This window comes from Macrobrachium rosenbergii, chromosome 58 (genome assembly GCF_040412425.1).
Source record: "Macrobrachium rosenbergii isolate ZJJX-2024 chromosome 58, ASM4041242v1, whole genome shotgun sequence".
Classification (NCBI taxonomy): domain Eukaryota; kingdom Metazoa; phylum Arthropoda; class Malacostraca; order Decapoda; family Palaemonidae; genus Macrobrachium; species Macrobrachium rosenbergii.
The window spans coordinates 4,943,595-4,970,815 of NC_089798.1; the positions used below are offsets into that span (position 1 = coordinate 4,943,595).

The 27,221-nt window shown below is 36.3% G+C and overlaps 1 protein-coding gene across 2 annotated transcripts in view; it reads right to left on the reverse strand.

Annotated features, from left to right (window-relative positions):
- The window catches only part of LOC136837204 (collagen alpha-1(I) chain-like), a 505,330-nt gene that overhangs the window by 191,238 nt on the left and 286,871 nt on the right, over positions 1 to 27,221 (reverse strand). The window lies entirely within an intron of this gene.

Genomic DNA, 27,221 nt, shown 5'->3' on the forward strand with positions numbered 1-27,221 from the left:
TACACTATAGTTCATTTAGTAACGCTGTCAATGGGAGAAAATTCTAAAACAACTGGAGTTGGAGAGATCCAGGTAGACATTTCAAAAAGACATCTGGATACTTTGTCCTACGCACTTCACATGTTCATCATTTTAAGCTTTACACAAAAAATCTGATTATGGCGAAGGCTCTGTCTTACTAGCACTATCTTAAGGATGTTGTAACGTAGCGTTAAAGCCCACTCACAACTGATCTCAAATTTGGAACAGTCATTCTATCAGTGTTTCGGATGCTAGTGTTCTCAAATGATATCCGAAAATGTCGTGCATTTTTGTCTCAATAATATATATATATATATATATATATATATATATATATATATATATATATATATATATATATATATATATATAATCACCTCCAATTCAGTGAGCCGCACAGGGGCTCTGATACTCTGCCACTCACTGTCTGTCCTGTGCTTTATCTTCCACAAATCTCCCCTAATCCCCAACCTCCTGTCTCATACTTATCGTCCAAATTGGTCTGGTCATCCTGATCTTCTGATGCCCACAGGAGATCAGCTGACACTATCAGACAAGTACAAAGGATATGTCCTTTCTACATCACCTCGTCTACATATGGAACCTCCGTAATTTCCCTTGTGGTAATTATTTCTCGCTCTTCTCTGTCATCTGACTCCTACGATTCTCCTTACTGCTTGATTCTCAAAATGGTAAAATATTACAGCTGCAGCTCTGTAGTCTTGCAATGATTCACGCTCATACAGCAATAATCTTCCTTGAAGTCTAATTGATTACCTTATTTTAATTTAATCGGCCTTCCCATTGTCTGATTTGCTTTTTTTATTCTTTCATTAAATTCCAATACAAGAGAAACTACGTACTGGATATCACTGTTTAAAATAATTGGAGACATTCAACTTTATACATTGTTTCTCACCTAATGTTATTTAATCCCTTTGTCCCTACTTTTGTTCACATTACTAATGTTTTTCCTGTTTTTATCTTGTGTCCCATATCTCTAACATATAATGCATTTTATTAACAGGGTTTATAAATATTGTAGTGTTTTGCTGATCAAAACATCATCATTTGAGAAGTCTTAAGTCTGTCAAGTTTCTATCGTTGCTTCAATCTAGAGCATCTCTTCCATCTCTTACCACTTTTTTCCATAACAAAATCAATGACAAGGCAAATAGCAAAGGAGACAAAGCATCAGCATACAGCACCCTATTCTTTAAAACAAAATCACTTGACAAGACTTCATCAAAAATAATAACTTTGCAAGTACTTCTTTCGTGGAAAGTTTCAATTAGGATTGCATGGCCGTGCCAAAGTGACATTGGTATGTGAACGGTGTCAAATGCCTTCTTGTAACCAAAAACAGGCTATCAGAAGGGGATTTTTAAATCCCCGACTTCTGCACAACATGCAACTTTCATAAAACTAACTTGTTTATCTCCGTTTTTCTTCACTTTCTTTTCTGAGCATTTCCATCTAAATACCTATCTTTGGTACTACTTCTATGACTTCCAATTCTCGGTCATCAGATAATGTTTCCTCATTCTGAAAAACACCCTGATTAGTGTAAGAAGAGTCATTTCATTGTCACCTAACATCGTCTCTGCGGTAATTCAAGAGTCTTCCATCTTTTAAGTTTCTTATTCTGATTTCAGTTCAAAAACCATGAGTTCCTTCACTAGTGTATTCAGGTATTCTTCAGCTTCTGGTATATTCAACTATCGCCCTCGTATCTCTTATTCATGACCTCACCAAAATGGTCCACCCAGCGCTGTCTTCTTCAGAAGTATTACTGACCCATCCCTCCTTCTGACAGATCTTCTCGCCTTTTTCTTTTCACCCTAAAAAGTTTCATTAATAAATCTGCGGGTACCTAGCACCAAAGCACTACCTGGATACACGAATTTGTCAGTATTATCTGCCTGCTTTTCCAGACACTGCCCAGCACTGCATAACTTCCATTTCTAGACTTGAATACCTAGCACAGTCCCTTTGCGTTCTTCTCCCTAAGTTTTTTTTTTTTTTTATACAGGTATCCTATGTTTCTGTCTACCATTTAATGTATCACATGCCTCATCAAGTATGCTTCCGTCTTGTTACCACGTATCCCAGTACTTCTTTTCCAGTAAAATGATATCAGTTCAGTCTTCATTGTTTGTCTGTACCTCCTCAGATATGCTTTCTAGAACTGGAAATCTGTTTCGACATTCAGGGTCAAATCTCGATGTTCATACTCTGTCAATTTCTGGCCAAAAAAAAAAAAAAAAAAATCGTAACAGGATGCTTACATAAAATGTGCAGCGCTAACATTACAAAATATATATAATATATAAAAAAAACACCGACAAAAAAATCTAATTTTATAAACAAAATGACGATGATAATTTTTTCAGACTTAACATGACACCAAAGATTCTTTTCATATAAAAACAACACATTCAAACAACTAATTCGCCAAATATAAGAGCAGGTCCACTCTATTCTTGCAAGTCACCCTCCAGTGTGGATAAGCGCCCAATGTTGAGACTAAAGAATAAAATGTTAGTTACATGAAACAAGAAATGACTTGTTCACGGTTACATATAATTATACTAACTACATAAGTTGTTTGAAGCGTTAACATACGACGCCCAGAGATTTATGGACATTTAGTTTGTGTAAGAACACAGATCGTCATTCGAAGAAAAATTTGGTATAAATTGTACAATAAATGCAGGGAAGGTACTATGGGTAACAAAAAATCTTGACACTTTTACGAGTATTAAGAGATCGCTCATAAAAACGACAAAGTTGCTCTACAGATCTAAATAAAAAATAGGACTTAAACCGAAACTGCAGTTTAACTTGCATCGTCCTCCCGAGAGAGAGAGAGAGAGAGAGAGAGAGAATAATCTTGTCCTTGTCTTTAAAATTCCTCCAAAAGTTGATTTCAACTTATCTTTACCCTCTCTGTGTTCACCATGCAATAATTTTCGTTTTTTTTATTCCTTCACAACATTTCATTCTTTACTCTTCTTGCCATTATGTAGAGCAATTGTTAATGTCCCATTTTTCTTGGTTATGTATCTAAATAACCAAATAATACATTTTCAATTTTTCTTTTCCTCCTCCTCTCTCTCTCTCCATTTCTTCTTGCAGAAGAGTCAGTGAGCGACCTTTTATTCTTTTTCTTTTCTCTTTTCTTTTTAACCTGCTGCTCGTTCCCTCTCCTCGCGGGCGATAAAACTGTCCAGCACGCCCAAACATGGGCAGACGGGGGCGTGGGTACGGCCCCACGATTCCGACCGAGGGTACAAGAGGACGAGTTAAAAGTGAAGAATGCCCGCCTGCGTCTCTTAACCTCATCTCCTAAAGGTGAAATTTCTCGTGATTGCAGAGATTAGGTAGAATAGAGGTAAGTGAGATTTTTGTTGAAATTATACTTAACCTGACAAGGATATGTGCAAATATATATACACACGAACTATTATTTCTGTCAAACACAAACAAAGTTTAACTTCACTACACCACCAAGATAGCATGGCACTGATAGAACATAAAAGTAAATCAATATATACACAAACAAGTATTTACCTGTAGAGTACATTCACAGATATAGACGGGGCAAGGAAAATAAAATACTAGTTTGTATTTGTCCGGTATAAAAAGCAATGCACATACACAGTGCACAACAGTCCATTCTCAAATCATTCATACGCCTACATAAGAGAACAAACAAACAACAGACCCATGCAGGAGATCACCCACGAAAGACCCCAAGCCAATACACCACCTATTACGCTATTTCTCCTGGAAGGGGTGGTTCCAAAGAAAAACCACGCCATAAATCATTGTCATATTCGTCCTCTTATCGCTGACTAAAAGATTCAACTACCGCATTCCAGATCGTATTTTCCTGTTACAATACACGCCTGCATATGTGCATAGGCTCCAAGATATTACATACACGTATAAGAACGTCTTTTCAGATATAATTACAATTTCGAACACATTAATCTAAAATCTATGAAAAGGTAAGGCCTGAATAATCTTCATCCTCTATATAACATGATTGTGAGCTCTTATCTATAATCCAACAACCGTATCTTGTTAATAATAATAACTGGACAAATATGAAAAACTTTGACCAATGGCGACCAACTATTGATAGTCCACGTAAACTGAGATTTTCTTTTAAAATGCTGTTGAACGTCATCACAATACTATCACTGCCGAAGTAGTAGTAGTAGTAGTAATAATAATAATAATAATAATAATAATAATAATAATAATAATAATAATAATAATAATAATAATAATAATTAATAATAATAATAATAATAATAATTTTTAAAAAGAATAACTGGTACCTACCGTCTAACTACCTTCATATATATTATTATCATTATTATTATTATTATTATTATTATTATTATTATTATTATTATTATTATTCAGAAGATGAAACCTATTCATATGGAAAAAGCCGACAGGGGCCATTCACTTGAAATTCAATCTTCCACAGAATATGGCGTTCATTAGGAAGTAGTTAAAGGCAAAGGGAAATACATGAAGAGACTCCACTTATCAAAAAAGAATAAATAAATTAATAAGCAGATAAAAATGTATTAAAATGAAAGGAGATTAGTATTACGGCGGTAATGCACTGCATGTTCGCTTGAACTTCTAAAGTTCCAATCGCACGACGTCCTCTGGGAGGCATTTCCACAGTCCAACGGTATGAGGAATAAAGGACCCCTGGAACTGATAAACACTGAAAATATCCTTGCTGTAAATTTAGTGTTACTAAAATAATAATTTATTTCGGTCCTTGAAATACCAACTTCTGAACCAAAAATATTCCAAAGGTTTGACTGCTCTGAACTCAACATTTGTATCAAGTTATGCATGAATGAATGCACTGACATCGCCACCTATCAACAATATATGGCTACAAATCTAATGCCTGACTTTGAGTCTGAACTTAAGTAGGCTAGCCTATCTGTATGTGACGGTAATATTTGAAACCAATATTTATTTCATTTCACGGCACAACCAGATAGTAAAACTTTGTGATATCGTTACCACAAGGAATGGTACAACTACAGCTGGCATCAATAAAACTTCCTAAACATATATTTTTGCAAAAATTCTCCCTTCGATAGCAAGCTTTAAGCTCCAGCGATTGATAATGGAGTGTGATTAGACAATGCTCTCAGTAAAAAACATATTGCGGCCTTGCGATCAGATTTACTTGACTAGTGGCATGGCAGTCGGGTAAACAGTATATTTCAGCCACCCCTCAAAAAAAAAAAAAAATAAATAAATAAATAAATAAATAAAAAATCTCCAAAAATATTGGAAGGGCACAGAAACATAAAAGTTCTCTTACCAAAACCTGTTAAAATAGCAAAATGTTATCAGCATATCCTCTGAACAATTCAGGCGACGTTGGTCCTTAAAACATATTACGAAAATAACCCCAGGCCGATCGCAGCCACACCTACCGACCCATATCAAACCCCAAACCAAAGAGCCGTGCAAACCATTTCCTGAACACGTACGAAAAGTTTACCGTGAGTTAACAGAACGATTCACCCATACACAACTGCATGGACTAACAACAGGAGTTCACTGGCACTAAATATAAAAAATGGAAAATCATGCCTATGAAAATGCCATGACCAATACCAAGACTATATACTCTCTCTCTCTCTCTCTCTCTCTCTCTCTCTCTCTCTCTCTCTCTCTCTCTATATATATATATATATATATATATATATATATATATATATATATATATATATATGTATGTGTGTGTGTGTGTGTGTGTGTGCATGTCATGCGTGTGTGCTTTAACCACTGAATTCAAGCCGAATGGAATAACTGGAGGGGGTATCAGGCGTACTCACAACAAGAGAGTCCATATTAGGCTGAAGGCAAGTTACCTAAGGTGGTGGTAAGACCTGCCATGTTCTATGAGCTAGAAGCGGCATCACTGAAGAAAACAGAACGAAACAAGTCAGACGGGGCGGAAAAAAGGATGCTCAGATGGATGAGTGAGGTGACGAGAAGAGATGGGATAAGAAATGAATGCACCGGGGGATCAGCATAAGTCACCGGAGTGTCAAAGAAATCCAGAGTCAAGACGGAGATGGTTTCGGTACCTGATGAGGAGAGGATATGATGAGCGACATGTTGCAGTAGAGATCAAGGAAATGGAAGTACTAGGGACAGGAAAGGGAAGAAAGGCCTAAGCCTAAGAGAAGATGGAGACTACATTCGAGAAGCCTCGACAGCCAAAGGAATAGACGAAAGGAAAACTAGAAACACATGGAAAAGGCTCAGCAACAATAGCGACCGCAAATAGGAATTAAACAGAGGAGAAGTGTGTGTGTGCGTGTGCGTGTACTCAAACAACTGAGAGAGAGAGAGAGTGCGAGAGAGAGGGAGATTAACATTCTTCCACTTTTTATAGACTCAAGATACTCGAAAGCTCTTACATACAAAAACAAAATGATGGTATAAGAATGGAAGCAGCTGAATCGTATATAAGCATTTGGAAATAAAATACGAGATGATGATCGGATGAGAGAAGAGGCGAGTGACAGAACAAATGAAGGATGGGTTTTAGCAAATGATTGGGAAAAGCTTTGGAGTGACTATGAAAGCCAAGTTAGGGTGTATTAAGGGATTTTTAGCCAACTCTCCTTTATGGAAGCCGAAGTGTGGGTTCTGAGGGAAAATGAAAGAAAAAAGTTGAAGCTGCTGACATGAACTGTATGCGACATATACCTGTGTGGCGCAAAAAGAACGGAAAAGGGTGAGAAACGGAGACAGGACTACGTAGAATTAGTAGAAGGTTAGCACAGGTGATTAGATGGTTCAGTATTTCGAATCTAAGGCCTGAAATTTTCCGCAAACAAGCTCCTGGCATTTATCTGTAACCAGCGGAAGGTACTGAGCCAGCTTTCTCTGTCACAGACCAACCGGACTAAATTCTAGAAGTCGGCTGAGAAGCATTAATGACAACAAATTCTACCCAAAAAGAAAACTTGGCGTTTAAAAGAGATTCTGATCCTTTGACGAAGATAACAGAAAAGACGTTTACACCATAAATGATCTACTGTAATTCTGGTCAATACTAAATATAATCTTGTTCAAAAAGGCTTGACAAATATTTACAGGATGAGCATCAAATGAAAATTTACAAAAATGTCATATATGGAAAAATTACTAAAATACAAACGTGAATTCACCAATACAGTGGAAATAAAATAAAAAATGCTGTTCGTCTGATGCAACAAACACTAACGCTGGAAATACAAAAATGGAAGTAGAGGGAGGAAGAGATGAGTAGCCTGAAGTAGAATAATACAAAGACGCTATTCTACGGTGAATGTCCTTCCTGCCTGGTGCACAGGGAGACTGCCTGAATACAAATTATCCTAATAACACTTGGAGACAAAACCTTCATCTGGGGCTAAGAATCAATCGAAAACAACCTATTCATCAGCCACCCAGCCCCACCAAAAAAGACAAGAAGATGAATACATATATACATAAAAATACAAACACACGTCTGTATATATATATATATATATATATATATATATATATATATATATATATATATATATATATATATAAATATATATATATATATATATATATAAACTATTTACGGAAGCGAAGTACGCATAATGAAAGAAAAAGGTCAGTGCCGTTCAGATAAACTGTTTGCGTAGTACCAGTTTATGTAGTGTACGAAAAACTGAAAGGGTAAGAAAAGTAGCGAGAAACAGAAATGATAAGTAAGGTAAAGTAAGTGGAAAGATGGATCTGACAGGTTTGGTCATGTGGAAAAAATAAGAGGAATATCGTCTAGCGAAAAAAATATTGAATATTTCGGAAATGTAAGGAGGAAGCAGAGGAAGAACTACAAAGCGACGGGCAGATAAAGTGAGGGCGGGAATTCAAAAGAAAAGCGCGACACCGCGCGTGCAAGATGGAGGTGAATGGCGCAGTGTGCGTAGGGGTTCGACGCGACGCTGATATGTTTTGCGTATGTGTACAATGCTGCTCATGTTTTAGCAGTTTTCTGTACAGGAGAATACATAAACAATTCTGAAGTTAAAGTATGAACGTGGCACTGACCGTTGGGCTCTTTTTTTTTTTTATCTGGTGCCACCTCTTGTTAGGATAAAGAGATAAATGCCAAATATTTTATGTGTGCTTTCGTGTGCGGGTGAATGTGCGCGCGGTTAGCTAAATAATGCACGCAGATAACAATTAAAAATGACCAAGCCCTCAATATGAGAAAGAGAATGAGAGAGCGAGAAAGAGAGGGAGGCGATGTTGGGATTGGGGGTTGGGGTGGCCGATTACATTACCCGAGACTTCATACCTGTTGCATAATTAAGATTCTCTTCTCCCTCGGCCGATTCCCAGACCATCAAAATTCCACTCAAACCGACCACCGCCGCCACCACCACAACCAAGATGCACCTCCACACGTCCAACACCAACAACGCGTTCCAGGCGTAACTAATCGAGTGACTGACTACTTCGGTCGCCGGAAATATACTCCTTTTGTCAAACACATTGATCTGAACATGATTTTCATCGCAATGACTCAGGGAAAAAACTCACTCTCTCCTACAATAACAGTGAATAGCAATAAGATAAATATATTCATCTTACAAGGTGCCTATGTTCAAAGTTATTTGCCCGTGTGACAACATAATTAGCCTATCCTCGTAAATCAGACGGACAGACACACGCACGCACATATGTATGTATGTGTGATAAATAAATAAATATATATATATATATATATATATATATATATATATATATATATATATATATATATATATATATATATATATATATATATATATATATATATATATATATAAGGAGCAGTAGCTCAGTGGTAAAGCACTGTGCTAGCATTTGCAATCTTGTTTGAACCTGGCCTGCCACCCATCAGGCGACCCAGCTGAAACTGAAATGGAGTTACTTCTTTCTTATTGTTCTGCTAAGAATCCTGAGGTTCTACCACTCAACTGCCACCTCCTCTAATAGGACGTAAGGTGATAAAGTTTGTATATATACATTCATTATTATAAATATAAATATAAATTAATATATATATATATATATATATATATATATATATATATATATTATATATGTATATATATTTATACATATATACATATATATATATATATATATATATATATATATATATATATATATATATATATATATATATAACTTCAATCACAGGAATAACAACGTTAAACAAAATAAAATAAAATAAAATACAATTATGAGGAGGAAATTTAAGCAACAACGTGCAAGATCTGTCACCTTTACTCTAAGGTGTTTTCACGCAAACTACATACCAGTACAATAAAACAAAAGATTACAAAGACTACTCGGTTTTACAAACAACAGCCCAGATAAAAGGGGTATACAGCCATTTTAATCCATACAAAGGCCATTACTTTTGGATTAGCTCTTTGGTTGAGGACCAGCTGTCTTGGATTAACTCTAGTACTTGGATAAATCAAGGCGAGGCAAAGGACATTAACCAGGATTACTGACATTCTTCAGTCTCTCTTTTATTTTTCCTTCGAACATCTTGTGTAGAATGAGGCCAAGAATGTACATACACCTGATTTGATATATAAATATTATTTTCCTTTGTTCATTGCATTAACGCCGATTCAAGGAAATTTCTGAACACATTTTTACATCTTGAATTATACTACTTTGAGACATGTCAATCACATGTGATTTTTCACTTACAAAAAAGGGTATTATTCTTTTGGCCAGTTCTAACTCAGTTTTAATATCTAATTGCTCTGAAACTTAATTTCTTAACTGTCTGGCCCAAATGAAATCAATTAAAGGCCATATGCAGGATTTTGGAAACAACGTTGCTCCTCTGGGAGGACAATTTTTTATACCTATGTCTTTGACACATTTTCATTGAATACTTTCAACTCTGATTTGATGGACACAAAGTGCTCCTTCACGACCTAGATCTTGAATGTACAAAAAAAAAATAAATAAATAAATAAATAAAATAAAATAAAATAAAATAAAATCCACAATACTCTTAAAAGGAAATGTAACAATCGTGATGTCGATGTGGCAGGAAGAGTGGACTATGTATCAAGAAAAATATAAAGATGTTACGTAATAACTACTCCAAGTTCATAAACAAGGTTTATTTCGAGTATTTTCTTATACGCATTAGCTATCCGGCAAGTATTACTAAAGGATTTTGTACCTCAATGAGATATGACTAAAACTATGGACAACAAAAAGAAATGAAAAATGCGTCGAAGAATCGGGTCTTCTATACAGCGCATAATGCTGTATGAAACTTTCAACCACGGCCCGGTGGTAGCCTGTGTTGTTGGCACATATACCAGCGCCAGACGCACGATCATGGCTAACTTCGACCTTAAATAAAATAAAAACTACAGAGGCTAGAGTGCTGCAATTTGGTATGTTTGATGATTGGAGGGTGGATGATCAACATACCAATTTGCAGCCCTCTAGCCTCAGTAGTTTTTAAGATCTGAGGGCGGACGGACAGACCAAAAGCCATCTCAATCGTTTTCTTTTACAGAAATCTAACAAGTGTTTTGAGAGTATCACTTACGCAAAATGGTACACTACTGGTTTTCGACCAATTCCTCTCAGTGAACACTGCGATCGAAGAAATGCAAGATACCATTACAGTTCTTGCAAATGTAGACAACTTGCAATTTTCGCCAGGCAAGATTTGCCCCTAATGTCAAAATTGCAAATTCTCCTTCTCGTGAGCAATTTTTAAAGAAAAGGAAAGCGACAGCGACACAGTGACGGCCAAACAGGCACAGACAGAAACACTGTAAACGGAAGGGAAGAAAAAATGAGTCGCTCGATTTCGTCAGTAGGGGACTAATAAATTCATATTTCTTGTTGAGGGCTAAACCAGCGAGTGCTTACGGACACTACAGAAGAAAGCATTGGGAACATAACAAGTAAAATTAAATATTCAGGAAGTAAAAATCAACATGAAGATGAATAAATATACTCAGCAGACTGGGCACTTAACAGTTTGACACTATTTTTCTTTTTGCTTTAGGTATCAAAGGTACAATTTACACTTAACTTTGTATAAACTGCTGTGCTTTGACTCTTCAAGTGTCTTATGAACTTTGAATGTTTAGAATCATTTTTACCACTCTTGATTAAATTTCCAACATTGAAGAATATGTAACCCTTCACCAAATTCAACAATTTGTACGTCAAGATTGTTTTTAATTGCTGCTTATGGAATATATATGGAAATGGAAAAGTAAGAAAGACATTTGGGAACCGAAAAGTGATAGGCTTGCCTCTAAAAGGAAAACAAATTTAAAAACCCGAAGAAACAGGCGTGGGAAAAGAATTCCAAAGCGTGGCATTAACAAGAGGAAACAGTCACCTCATTATCACTTAAATATTTTAATGAAAATATCAGTTTTAAAGATCCAGAAAAGATTATAAGAGGAACGCCTAAAAAGAATTCTGAATTAGTAAAAACGATGATTATAAGACGGAAGGCTCAAACCCACCTCCCTTCCCACTTCCACCTACGATAACTCACGAAAATTCTTATTAGCGCTGAACTTCGTGACAATCGCAGTTAATGAAAAACTCGAATGAAAGACCTTTAAATTACAAGATAACAAACGGTCACAAAAAGATAAAGATAAATGAGAAATAAATCTAATAATAAAAATAACGGCAATAAGAAACGAATTACAACCATACCGAAAAACAACTCAAGCTGACATTCGAATAGAATATAACTTATTTAAACACATGTATATATAAAAATTAAGGTCTCACTTGATCTGTAATTACCACAAATGCAAAGTAGGTCCAAAGTAAAATGAAAAGAAATATGAAAACACAAGTAGCTGCGTGAAGAGGCCAATAAAATGACGTAACAAAAAGCAGCAAAAGAATCAGCTGAAAACGTGAAAATGTAAAGAGAGCAGGAAGGCAAAAACAGCCGAACAGTGCAACAAACAAAACCGAAGATTGTGTGTACAGTGTGTACAGTATGTATCAGGAGAGGTGAAGGGAAACCGCCTCACGAGGCTCAATAAAACATCTCCAACTTTCAGAATCGTGATCCTATAACTTAGCATATATCGAATTCCTAAGACGCCATGAAAAACAGGAAAAGGAAGAGATTATAAAAAAGAAAAACAATATAAGACAGGGAGGCGGTGGAAGACTTCGCGTGCCCCACTGGCAAAAAGTTCAAGAGGTCAGGTCATCAAACCCAGTTGCCCTATTGTTCCTGGCACACTACTGCTGCAATCGCCTCCCCCTAAGTCCCCAACACAAATCCCCCATCACTTCTAGAAAAAAAAAAAAATACTTGAATCCCTTATTTCACAACCTCTTTCTCCAGCATCGACATCTCACCGTGCTCATAACGGTCCTGCTTAATTTAATCATGATGATGGGCAATAATTTTTGCACGATTCCTATTTTTCGGCATAGAAATCTATAAGCATTCGCAGGCAAAATTTAAGAACTAAATAAATTAACGTATTTCTTAAGTTTTTCTTTTAATATTATTTCCTAAAACGAAGAAAAAAAAACACACACACACACACACACACACACACACACACACACACATATATATATATATATATATATATATATATATATATATATATATATATATATATATATGTGTATGTGTATTACACACACATACAAAAAGAAAGTCGATACAAGACCAAATACAATAACAAACACACCCTCCAAGCAAGCACAGGGCAGAATAAAGATGAAAATAAAAACAAACATAAAAATATACACAGAACAACGACGAACACCAGAAAGTTATCCTCTTTAGTCGATAATTGAGCAAACTGGTTTCCAAGCCATCACGATCCATTTTAGGAAATGGAGCAACACTGAACAGGACGAAAAATATACGAGGCTCTGGAACTGATAATGGAATTATACAGTGCCTGCATTATTCAAGAATTTCCCTTTTCCATAAGACTTTAGATATGGTTGGCCTCACTGACTGATTCAAGTTCAATCCTAGAAATAACTTGGAAGTTTAAATGCTAAACATGGGATTCTGTTCTCTTTCACTTTTTAATAATAGAGATCATACGCAGTACATAATAAAAATGACCAACTGCTTTGGCATCTTATTTCTGAAAATTTACGGTAGAAATATGGTTCTTCCTTTCCCCTTGGCTACATGGCATCACCAGTCGCGAAATAAAAAAGCAAAATCAGGATATAAAAAGAGTTAAGGAATTTTGGAACTTCGTGAGCAAATTTCTTTGAAAGTATCCGAATCTCTAGAGAGGGTTATCCTCTATCAAATAACATTAACCACTTCTACCGACAACCAAATTGTCCGTGTTAAGGGTACTATTATTATTATATTATTATTCAGAAGATGAAAACTATTCATATGGAACAAGCCCACAGGGGCCATTCACTTGAAATTCAAATTTCCAAAGAATATGGCGTTCATTAGAAAGAAGAGGAAGTAAAGGAAATGCATAAAGAGGTACCCCTTACTAAAAAAAAAAAAAAATGAATAAACAGATACAAATGTATCAAAATGCACGGAGAACAGTATTAGGGCAGTAATGTATTGCGTGTTCGCTTGAACTCCCGAAGTTCCAACTGCACGACATCCTCTGTAACGGAGAAGTGCACATTTACTGCGTACTGGTGCCGCTGTTCTGCGAATCTGGTTGCTCTCTCTTGGCAGGTAAAGGGATCAGGGATCAATTGTCAATCTGAAAGATCTCTGTTTAAATATAACTTATGAAAAGTGACAAACGAGAGACCGTCCGTCGATGGTTCAAGTTATAACTACTACTATTACGAAACAGAAACCTACCAACACGAACCACTTTACCTAAAAGAGATAAATCTCTGGCAGAAGCAGACATCCACACCGGAGAACAGTATTCTAGCAAAGGAAGCACAAACGACCTAAAAAATTCTATATTAAAGCGTTTTCGAATAAAAAAAATATGGTGATGAACTTAGACATTATATTTTCTCGCATGAATTAAAGGGTGTAACATTTAGACATTATACTTTCTCGCACAAATTAAAGGGTTAAAATTTAGACATTATACTTTCTCGCATAAATTAAAGGGTGTAAAAATAAGAAAAATGAAAAATACTCCCATATCAACTGATCGAACCATCTCAAAACACTCTGATCCATACTTTTCATCTACGATAACCTTTTCACAATTTCATAGCATTTCACATTTCTCACCTTATTAATTCCTCTTAGGCAGTATATATAAAACCCCTTCACCTGAACAGATTTAACCTTTCTTCATTCATTCGCATTCAATATCCACGGGTCACCTTACATCCCCACCCTGGTTTGTAGGCATTCATCCGCACACACCCCTATACATTTCTTTCTTCATTTATTTAGTAACACTTCTTTAATTATATCATCATCCCTTATGTTTACTCTCAAATACCGACAGGAATCAAAAACTTCCTTCTTCCATCATGAAAAAGAACTGCCTGATTTCCATTTACTCTTGCCTTACTCTTGCTCTCAATTACTCGCAACCTTCTCTTCTTACAAAAACTTTTAAAATGCTTTACTGACAGCAGGCGTTTTTCCTCACCACAGTATCCCCAATCAGCAGTGTGCTTGCAAACACCATTCCAATCACGACTCGTTTTCTTATCACTCAACTTTCGACCTACTCTCACATCCTGTCCCCTGACTTCTCACGTTACCCCATCCATAAGATACTGAACAACCAGAGATACAAGCTCACCCTCACTTTTACACCAAACCAGGCACTCTCCCGTATACATATTCTGACACACAAGTCACCTCCATCGTAAATATATATATATATATATATATATATATATATATATATATATATTATATATATATATATATATATATATATATATATATATATATATACATATATATATATATATATATATATATATATATATATATATATATATATATATATACACATATACATATATATATATATATATATATATATATATATATATATATATATATATATATATATATATATATATATATATATACACATTTGACAATTTGACAATACTTATCAAAGTATTATCCTTTTTGTATACAAATAGCATTTTGGCGTAGTATTAAGCCAGATCATTACTTGGCAATTAATTGCTGCTCCATTTAGAAACAAGATTTAAATTTGGAAGTTACGCCTCGCTTACATGCCACCCTACCTGGAATAGTGCAGTAGCCAGTGGCATAACTGACAAAGGTGTGAGTGAGTTCCAAAAAAAAATAATGGTTCAAAAGTAATGAGAAATGAATGGAGCAAACCCAATTGCTATTAGTGTGAAAACTTGGGGTAGTTGTACTATAACTTCGAGAGTTATCGAATAAAATCAATTCAGCAATCATGACCTAGTCTGGGCAAACGAAGACTCAGTCAGCGAAAAAGAAAAGGAACGTGATGAAAGTGGCCATAAACCCTTCTACCTCCCTGCCTTCTAGATAGTCTGCCATTAACCCAACAACGGGGGTCATGAGGAAGGGGTGGGGCACACCAGCAGAGCACAAACTCTCACCCCCTCTTTTTTTTTATCTAATTCTCATTTGCATTTTAACCCGTCCATTTATTCCAACTTTCTGACAGCCACGATATTATAAAGTATTCTCACCCCGACTTCATTCCTTCTCTCTCTCTCTCTCTCTCTCTCTCTCTCTCTCTCTCTCTCTCTCTCTCTCTCTCTCTCTGGCATCTTGAGCCTCACCGATTCATCCACTTTTTTTTTTTTATCACGAAGAGTTTCAATTTTTCTCATTATTCTTTGTTCACAGGCTAATATATTTCGGTCTTAAATATGAGGCCTCTGTCGGCTATGAGAAGATCAAAACCACCTGACATTTCTTTTTGGTGAATCTTTCTACTCATCTTTCCTTTACGAAAAATCTTCCTTGTTTTATCTTGATCGGCTTTTGTTTCTCTTTTACAATCCATCCTTCAGATCAAAATTTTACTTATATAAATCCAACAGGATTACAATAAAATATTCATATTCTTACTTATTATATTTTAGGCTTGCTTCGTTTATCCTTATCCTTATTGTTATCCTCGTTCTCTAGGCTCTGCTTGTTTATCCTTGTCCTCTTTGTGAGTATCAACGAGAACCCACAAGCTAAAGCAGGCACGAAGTCAGTCTGAAACGCGAGTTTTAATTCCAAATATTCAATGTATTCTGCATGCTTGTTCATGAACTTTTCTTCTTTAATTCTCCCTCTGGCTAACTATAATACACTGGAATATTGTTCCCTTACACCAAATGAACCCTGATCGCTCGTCCTTGTGCATTTCTAATTTAGGGCCTTATTGTCTGTTGGTCGTTCCGTCTGCTTCTTAAAAAGTTTCGTCGCGATTTTCAGCAATAATTCAAAGAACCTTAGACGCATCTTATAGTTTTTACTCTTCATTAACTAACCTATATGATTTACGAAAAAAGATAGACCAGGAGAAAAAAACGCGCGCTCGCGCACGATATATATATATGGAGAGAGAGAGAGAGAGAGAGAGAGAGAGAGAGAGAGAGAGAGAGAGAGACCAACGGACAATCCCACCAACGTCAATGTCTGCAACCATTCATACAGAAGTTTTTATCTCCAGTCGCGTAGGCGTGGTTCTTCCTTTCTTTAGAAAAATACAGAAAAACTAGCAGTTTGCTGCAGTAAATTATTCAGATTTTTGTTTACATGTTCTGTCATTTCAAACGTTAAAATAATATTATGTTTGTTCATCGCAAAATCCTACGTTGGCGAAAATACTCCCGTTGATTTACTTTAGTGTGTCCAGTAAAAACAAATTCTGTAACAGTAATAATGAGAGAGAGAGAGAGAGAGAGAGAGAGAGAGAGAGAGAGAGAGAGAGAGAGAGAGAGAGAGAGAGACCTAACTGTATTGGACAAGAGACAGACAGACAGACAGACAGAATCATCATTTAAAGAGACAATACAGTATCAGATGAACATCCTCAAACATCGTTAACATAATCCCCACCAACCGAACACAAGGTTGTACAAAACAAGTTACTCTATCTGCTATGACGACAACCAAAAAGTGATAAGCACTGTAAAGAAGAAGAGCCCCAGTGTCCATCCCCATATAAATCGATTATATAAGTGATTCACTGCAGAGTTTCACAAAACGACGCACAAAACATATGCTACCTCTGTCTGTCTCTCTCAAATCTGGCAAAACTGCAATGCATCGATTTATCATTTAACGGCAAAAACTACATTACAAAATACCAAGCTGCTGAATGATACTGTTGTGAAAAAGCCAACTAAAGATTTAGCGATTTACTTCTACATGAACATTTTGCAGATTTACTGCATGGAAAAAGTAACACTGATTGTAAATTTGTTATAACAGTGTTTACTAAGAAAAAAATTCATTATATACCATTACCATGCTACAAAAATATACAAATAATTATGAGGTTCTGTACAAACCACGACTCAATAAAGTAATGGAACGTTGTTCATAATTAATAATGGCAAATACACATACACAGATGTACAAACACATACACAGAAGTAACCCATTTTCTCCATCTGAAATGAACAGCAAAAGTTACTCATAATTCTTTGCCCAATAGTTTATGTACGTGGAAATGCAAGGTATTTTCGACCGAAGTCTAGGTACCGACGATCATTCAGTACCGAAATGGAGGCTCAATATATTGTCAAAAGAGAGAGAAAAATACACAGAAGACCACCAAGTGCAAAATTCCCATTGAAACACGGCGGTATCACAACCACAAATATATCCACAACAACATGAGGCATATTTTCCCAACTAATACAAGTTTCCGATCAGATCGGTAAGACCCCAGAAGGAATTTGATTTACACAGGAAGAGGCTGTGAACCCAACTCCCATCCCTTTCTTGCCACGATGCATGTCATGTAATAAATCCAAGCTTGCAATTTATCAACCACTTTTTCAAAGTCTACTACACGATCCAGTGGGTTACAAAAGGTAAAATGTATAAGTGAAACGATCTAATTATGAAAATTTGTCTTAAAAAAACAAGCAAAAAATGCACCCAAGTTTCTTCGGCGCAATCGAGTTTTTTGTACATCGTATGATCAAGGCCACCGAAAATAGATCTATCTTTTGCTATAATGCTGCAAGAGCCGCGGCCCATGAAACTTCAACCACAGGCCGGTAGTGGCCTGTCCTATATCGTTGCCAGATGCAAGATTATGGTTAACTTTAACCCAGATGCAAGAGTATGGTTAACTTTAACCCTAAGTAAAATAAAAATTGCTGAGGCTAGAGGGCTGCAATTTGGTATGTTTGACGACTGGAGGGTGGATGATCAACATACCAATTTGCAACCCTCTAGCCTGAGTAGATTTTACGATCTGAGGGCGGACGGACAGACAAACCAGTTTTCTCTTAGAGAAAACTAAAACTGGGGAGGGGAGCAGCGCTAACTGATGTCCAGGTACACACGCACGAAGAGATTCTTTTATGGTTCACCGTTCCACACTTATGAAACAGATTTTAGTTCCTCTGAAAATTTTCCCACCTAAAATTCAGTTATATTATGAAAGTGACAAATGGTCTTAAAACTCTACCACACATTATTTGGAATATAGCTTGACACTTCAAAAGCAAAGGAGTACAATTAAACCTACAAGGCCAACTTCGACTGAGACAGAACATATGCATACATGTTTACATAAACAAAAATAACCAATAAAATTTTTTGCTGGCAGAGAGAGAGAGAGAGAGAGAGAGAGAGAGAGAGAGAGAGAGAGAGAGAGCTGACAAGTATGATATGCAACCAAACAGTTGCGGACCCAGGGGCATCATGTCCCATGGTCACCTTCTAAATCGCTTAATCTCGTTGTTAGTCTCTCTCTCTCTCTCTCTCTCTCTCTCTCTCTCTCTCTCTCTCTCTCTCTCTCTCTCTTGACGAGATGATTAGCAAGAATGCCACTTATGCAAACGCATGAACTTGACAATATTACATATCTACGATATTAAACATTCGATTCTTTGACTATTTATCATGCCCTGTATTTGTACCAACAATAAAAGTAATGACTAATGATAGATTTTCACCCATGAAGTCCACGAGGCAATCAAACCACGTCATGCAAAATATCTGTGCATCCTAGGTACTCGCGTAAAAGATGAATACTAACTCCCCACAACGAATACTAAAGGTAGGTGATTGCATTCTGACCTGCAATAGTTAAGAACTAGCCTTTTCTTTCAGCATTATGTGGGCAAATTAGAATACCCCTCCCATTAGACAAGAGTCATTAATATTCTAGTAAGTACAAGCAGCAATGAGTATATTATGTTCTCAATATATTTAAATTAGTACAAGTCATCCGGTGGCAATAAACCAAGATAAGAGAGAGAGAGAGAGAGAGAGAGAGAGAGAGAGAGAGAGAGAGAGAGAGAGAGAGAGAGAGAGTCAAACTTTTAAATGAAATGTCTACCAAACATGTAGAGCACACACACACACAGAGAGAGAGAGAGAGAGAGAGAGAGAGAGAGAGAGAGAGAGAGAGAGAGATTGTTATTTCCTAAAATATTTTAATACAATTCATCCAAAAATAAATAAAAGAAAACATTTCTAAAGTAACGTCGTACAGCAACACACAATGCAGAGCAATGTAATAATAAAAGGGCCACAACTCCTACGCACATGAATCTCCTCTCGCTGTACTTTCTCGTAAGTGAGAACAACACTTGCAAGTCTTCCTTCATACTACTGAGGCTTCCTACAAATCAATATATACACAAAATTACATACAACGCCTTTACTATACATACATACATGATGTGTGTATATATATACTGTATATATACATATTATGTACATATATAAATTATGTATGTATGTATGTATGTATGTAAGTATGTATGTGTATATATATATATATATATATATATATATATATATATATATATATATATATATATATATATATATATATATATATATATATATATATATGACAAAAAATCTCGAACTTGCAGTCAAGTTGACAGTTGACTAAGTAGTATACTGATGGGGAATTATAGCGGGTGAAAGAATGACGATCACACAGAAGTGTGACATCGAAAAAATAAAAGCGGAGGTCAAGGGGACCAGTTTACGTGAAATATACAAGTATCCACAAAAATATTTACATACACAAGCTGGCTTAGCATAAGCGAGAAACAGACAGGCCGATAGTGTAGGAGCATAAATCACACCTTGGGAGGAAGAAGGAGAGCAACCTCTCCAATATGCTATTCGATGTGTGGATGAAATGTCTGAATGGACGTGACAGCGTGCAAGGAAACGATGATCGCGCAATGTTGTGGAAGTTTTCTGCCTAGGAACTCATCCTATATATATATATATATATATATATATATATATATATATATATATATATATATATATATATATATATATATATATATATATATATATATATAAAACACTATTTAAACGCTGCAACCATATACTTCGGACACTTGCTTCAGTGCCCCTGTTCTACCAGTGAACAGGGACACAGAACCAAGTGCCCGAAATATATGGTTGCAACGTTTAAACAGTGTTTTATGGGCCTTCTTATATTCATATGACACTGTGGTATTACAGGAAAAGACATTCATATGTATATATATATGCACATATATATACTTTTTCCTTTTTAATCATATTTTGCCTACTAATTAAATGCTGTACTATCCATGCATCCAAAACCACTTGTTTCTAAATATTTTATCACGCTTTCTAAAAAAAATTTCCAGCCCAAATTCTCTCTCTCTCTCTCTCTCTCTCTCTCTCTCTCTCTCTCTCGAGGAGGTTTCGAGAGGTCAAATGAACAATGAAGATGACACTGACGGCCAACGAGTGTCCTTTTCTTATTCACAATAGTTATTATCTTCTTTAATCTCATGCACGCGATGGATGCTGCCCAAAAGATAAGATCAGTGGACGAGAATGAAGTAAATGAGCATGAGTGTTGGTGCCGGGGTGGAGGAGGAGAGAGGTGGGTGGGCAAGGGGGAAGATGAAGAACGCAAAAAGAAGCTGATGTACATGAAAGACATCATTCATCTTATTTACACATGCACATAAACAAAAGCATAAAAACAACTCATCGACTAACACTTTAAACCTAACTTCATACTAACATTACAGAAAGATAAAAGCTAAAAATTTTAAAAATTAATGAAATTAAGTACCATTAATGCTCATCAAAATGTTGTCTTTCTTATTTGAGATTCGACTGTTTTGCTGCATCACTCTATAATCTTTCTCTCTCACTAATACTATTATACAACTACATCATTATATATATTAGCAGAAGTCTCATTCCTGTTTCCTCTCTGATTTTCATGAAATATGGTAGGCAGTTGCCCTGGGGGGTTAATTATTTTTGCTGTGCTCGTCCTTGGCCCGTTTCTCGAGGAATGAATCAATTTACAAACCAACTCTTAACCATTTTCTTCCTTTAGACTTCGGAAATGATCCAGTTGAGGTTTTTGGTCTTCAGAATTTGTCACCGTGTTTTAAGGGAATTGCTTTATGTGCTTCTGATCTTGGCCCCATTTTCCTCTGATTTGGATGAAAATTGGTAAACAGCTATCTTCGGGGTTGATGCGTATTATTTTTTCAAGGTCAATGTATCATCTTTAAAGGTCAACATTTTACTTTTCTCTTATTTTGAGGAAACCTTGTGGGAAAATGCTGAGGGGGTTGAACCATGAATTTTCCGTAGTTTTGACGTCAACCTATTTTTAAAGGTCACGGCTCGATTTAAAGGTTAAAACGTAATTTTGGAGGTCATGGAAGAGTAGGTACTGTTGGGGTTGGTGACTGCTTTCCCAAAATATTTTTACAAAGGTCTCAATTAAAGGTACAGATGAATGTGAAAAGCAAAATTTTATTTTACTCTGATTACAATGAAATCTGGAAGGTAATATCGCTCAACTCCGAATCTTTTTTTTTTTTTTTTTTTTTTTTTTAGCCTTCAATAGACTTCTACTGTCAAAAGTCACTGTAAAATAAAAAATGTTAACATTTTTCTTCAGATCTCAGAAACAGCGGCAGTTAAAGGTTTCTGGTTTCCAAACTGTTAGTCAGGACGTTTAGTAAATGTTGGATATTTCACCCCGAACAGTTTACAACAAATTATTCGCTCGATCTCTCCAAAAGCTTGTAATTCCTAGTCATCTCTATTACTTTTGTTAATATTTTGATAGAAAAATATCTATGGTTAATAAATGCAGACTATATGAAAATGTTATGGCACGCTGAAATGCCGTCGTCGAATAGGGAAACATTTCGTAAGAACAGATCTAGTTGAAACCTTGTTATTATTATTGGGTATAACTAACTATACACCTATCATCGCCACCTTCAGCATTTCCACTCATGGTTACAAATTTCAATTATACGAATTCTTAACTATTTTGTAATACTTTCATCTGGATGATTACTCTGTTACAACCCCTTACACAGAAGCTTTTCTTCCATCTTAGAATTTCTTCAAAAGGACAACTAAAACACTTTCCTAATCTATCTTTTTACACGAGCTCAAACTCCCACCCAAAATTAAACTTTTGTATCTTGAAGCCTTCCTTTTGAGTGCTTGGGAATTGAAAATAAAATAAACTATCGCCAAATAGGAAAAGTAACAATTTCAGCTTACAGTCTGATAATATTTTGCTTTTTTTTAACGTAATTCTCTGTATACATCGGGGAACTTTTAGACTACAACATGGACGGTATGTTTCCATTTACTCACGAACATTAAGATTAGCAATCCTCCATAATTAATACTAACTTCAAGGCTTTAATGTCGATATCAAAAACTGCGATCAAGAGTAGTGAGAACAATAAGACAACCGGCAACACTGCAACATCAACACAAGCCACAATGAATGCAAGTGGAGAATTTCAACGAACATATTAAGATGACAACAACGTTGAAGAAAGGGAAAAAGAAAGAAAGAGAATGCGGTGTGTGCCGAGAAGGATAAATGGAAGATGTTAATGAACTAGTCTCTTAATAGAAGGCACACGACACACAAGACAACAACAGAAGCTGGCATAATAATGAGAGAGAGAGAGAGAGAGAGAGAGAGAGAGAGAGAGAGAGAGAGAGAGAGAGAGAGAGAGAGAGAGAGAGAGAGATTTTTCGAGGCACACGCACATATTTAAGGAGCTCTTTCACCCGCAATTCTTTTGTCTTGCCGCAAGATGCTGAAGGAGAAATCTAAAGAGTAATTGAAGTCGTTGAAAAATCTGCTAAGAAACATACTTGAGCAGGGTTTTTTTATTTGAAAAATTACTAATATAAATATGCCTTAAAGCTCTAGCCTAGAGAGGAGAGGAGGAGGAGGAGGAGGAGGAGGAGGTGGTGGTGGTTTACACTTACAGTAGACTTGAAAGATTTTGGTTGCAAGAACCAAAGACCAATCACCATTTTACTTATAATTGATTCAACACGTCAGATTAGGAAAAGGTTCGCTACACTAATATAAACCGATTATGATGAGAAAAGTAGCCAAGACCAGTATGAATATGATGAGAAAAACCACCAAAGGCAGCTCGCTACAGGTGATGAGTCACTCTCCGTAATAAAAAAAAAAAAAAAAAAAAAAAAAGTGCTATACCTAAGATGTCCTACTCTGCCGATAAAAAAACATATTAACCTTTTCCAATTTATTCGTGAAGCAGACTACCAACATTTTAGTAATTTCGCTACTTTACCTCCTCCACTGAAAGTAACATAGATGAAAGGGTCTGCTCGTGACCGGGCACACGAAAAATTCCTAGTGGCTATTACATAAACCGTACGCTACACAGTACAAAATGCTGGAAAAATTGTACTTACATAAAATTCGCTCTGGTGTTCCTTCTTTGTACGCACATCAATAAACATGACTACACTGCATTCCAATGTCAAAAGTTTTTCCTATGCACATATGCATGGATGTGATTGTTTCTATAAATGGAATTAATGCACAAATACAATTAACATGGCTAAATACCACGCGAATTTTACATATACTTTACTATTTTCTCAAGGAAAATTTTTGTACATGTGTTACAGTACACATCTGCACAAACTTTTATACAAAATCCATGCATAATTGTTTACTTCTATATGAAGACTATACTCTATACAAAAGCCATGGCAAATATACACTATAACTACACAGTGCACAACAGACAACCCTCTTCGAACATACATGTCATTCGTCCGCGTGGGGAATGGAGTCTTTTCCATTGGTGGTTCCGCTATCTGGCCATGGAAGTCATAAAGCCAAATGTAAATAAAAACAGATCGCAGCCCATAGCTTCTCTTTTATGGTTCATAAAGTGGCCGAGTCATCAGTATTTTGATGGGTCAAAATAAACCCCTGACATTTGGAGGGTCCTCCTGCATTAACCCCAAATGCTATGTTAGTGCTGCCGTGGGTCTGCTTGCAGGAAGAATGACCAAGAACCAAAATTTGCGTCGGAGCCTAACTCTGGTTGGTATTTTAAAAAGGAAAATCTTAAGTATAGTTTAAAAATTACATTTTTATCGAAAAACCGCAACTACGGTTTTCAATAATCTTCTTCATCGGAAACAACAAAATGAAACTAAAGAAAACAAAAGAGTGCTGGCGCAAGCCCGAGAGAAGTTATGGATCCGTTTCTTCCTTGCCAGAGATTTGATCCTCACTCTGGCTTGAGGAAAGTGTAGCTAGGAACTACACCACGACTTCCCAAGGGGGAGAAAGAGAGACCTCCAAAAGGCATAACAACACGACTTCTACTCTATACTACCAAGGCCATTGTAAATAAACCAGACTTATTACGACTAACCACAGAAAAATGTGGTACCAGGGGCATCGCATATGCCATCCAATCTATGTGCAATAAAATCTGAATGAATTAACATCGTTTGGCATTTATATATGTGAGAAAAAGCATATAAGACAATAATAACAAGGAATATTTATGTACTATTACAAATGTAATCAGTCGCAATAATTATCTGTGAAAATTCTTGTTTGCAAAGCAACGAAACACTGCGGCATATCTTTACCGGCAAACCAGCACAAACAATACCACATCAGACAACAAAAGAAGCGTGAACTTAAAATACCTAATATAAAATACAATAAAAATTAGACGCAGAGTCCTTTGTACTCTTTAATAACGATCGTAAACACAAAACACTGTAACCATAAAATGGCTATATGAAAAGAATCAAGAAAATATCATAAACAAAAATAAAACGAGAAAAATCAAAAAGTATTTATGAGTGTCACTTTAGCTTTCATGTGCGACAAGAGAGATCTTATGAGTCAACCCAACACTAAAACACGGCATGAAGAATCATATGAGAACAGATATCCCAGACTCTGCTGCACATAACGGGACGTTTAAAACACCAGATTACAAAAACTCGGGCATGAACTACACGGACAGGCAAAAATAGAGCATACAAATACCAAACACCCAGCGCGCCTCCCTCTTCCCCACCCTCTCCTCTCTCTCTCTCTCTCTCTCTCTCTCTCTCTCTCTCTCTCTCTCTCTCTCTCTCTCTCTCTCTCAAACACACTGGCAATAATAATATCATCACAACCATTACAAAGTTAGTTACTGTCAAATTAAATTTAATAATCAAGCAAATAAACTTATTTAATTTCAGAATACAGAACGAAAAATTAACTTAAAATACCAAAGTACCATGAAATGAAACAGCACTAACAGCCACTTAATGTAATCTAGAACACACGACGAATAAAAGTACTAAAGCTATGTTATACATATAAACACTAATAAAAATCATCCCTAGTGGGTGTATTAAAAGGAGAGAGAGAGAGAGAGAGAGAGAGAGAGAGAGAGAGAGAGAGAGAGAGAGAGAGAGAGAGAGAAATGAACGAGGAAAAGAAGGAACGAGACTATAACAGTGGACGCGAAGAAGTAAGAGATTAGCAGGGTGCCGTCATGACGTCACCATTGTTTAGACAGCTACTGGGGCCCAAGTGCCTAGACGCTCAGTCACAGTGGGCAGCAGTTGAGTGCCATGCCACGGAGAACCACAACGAAGCTAATAACAGGGTCTCACACTCATAGCGCTCCATCCTCTGCTCAGTTCAGCAATGAGAGAGAGAGAGAGAGAGAGAGAGAGAGAGAGAGAGAGAGAGAGAGAGAGAGAGAGAGAGAGAGAGATTCGCTGGAAGAAAAACACCTCTGTTACATCTCACCGAGTTAAACGGTTATCGGTGATAACACAAAACACACGATTCTTTGTGACCTCTATGAAACATACCACATACGTACAGTAAAGGTGGAATGAAACTAACTAAAATGAAGTACATATTAATAATCGATGTATATTATTCCAAATTGGTTCACACTGATCTGCGAGCTTCTTATGACAATGGGGATACATATTCAATCTCTTTTGTGGTTTTCATTAAAAGACAAGTAACAGCGCTTTTGCTAAAGTTTTTACCGAGGTCAAACAGATCAAGTCTGATAATCTATAGGGCACTGTTCTAGCGCCTTTGCTTTTAGCTTTTACAGTGGCATAATTATTGGGCTTTAAGATAAAAATAGTACAGTATGCATAGGACGAACCGCTTACCGCAGCATTGGTGCTGCAAGGCTAATAATATAGAGTTCTACTGCTTGAATGCCAGCTGTATTTAGGATCTTTACAGACGAAGCCGATCGAACAGTGGGTTTGCGTTTTCGTTGAGACATCCCGCTGAGCAAAGAGGCCAATTTTATTCTGTGGAATCTTGTTCATCAAGTTAAACGAACTTTTGCTTGGTCCATATGAGGTGCGCACTTTTTGTACAACTATGTGATGCAGCGTACACACTGTATCTCAATGTAAACAGAGAGAGAGAGAGAGAGAGAGAGAGAGAGAGAGAGAGAGAGAGAGAGAGAGAGAGAGAGTTGAAATTCCGTATTGTTAAAATGAGATTTAGACCATTTCCAAGTATACATGAAATTTTAACACGAAAACGTTCTCAAGGGAAACCAAATATTTTCAAAAAGAAAGTCTGATGCCCTCAAATTTCGGCGACCTGGATATTAAT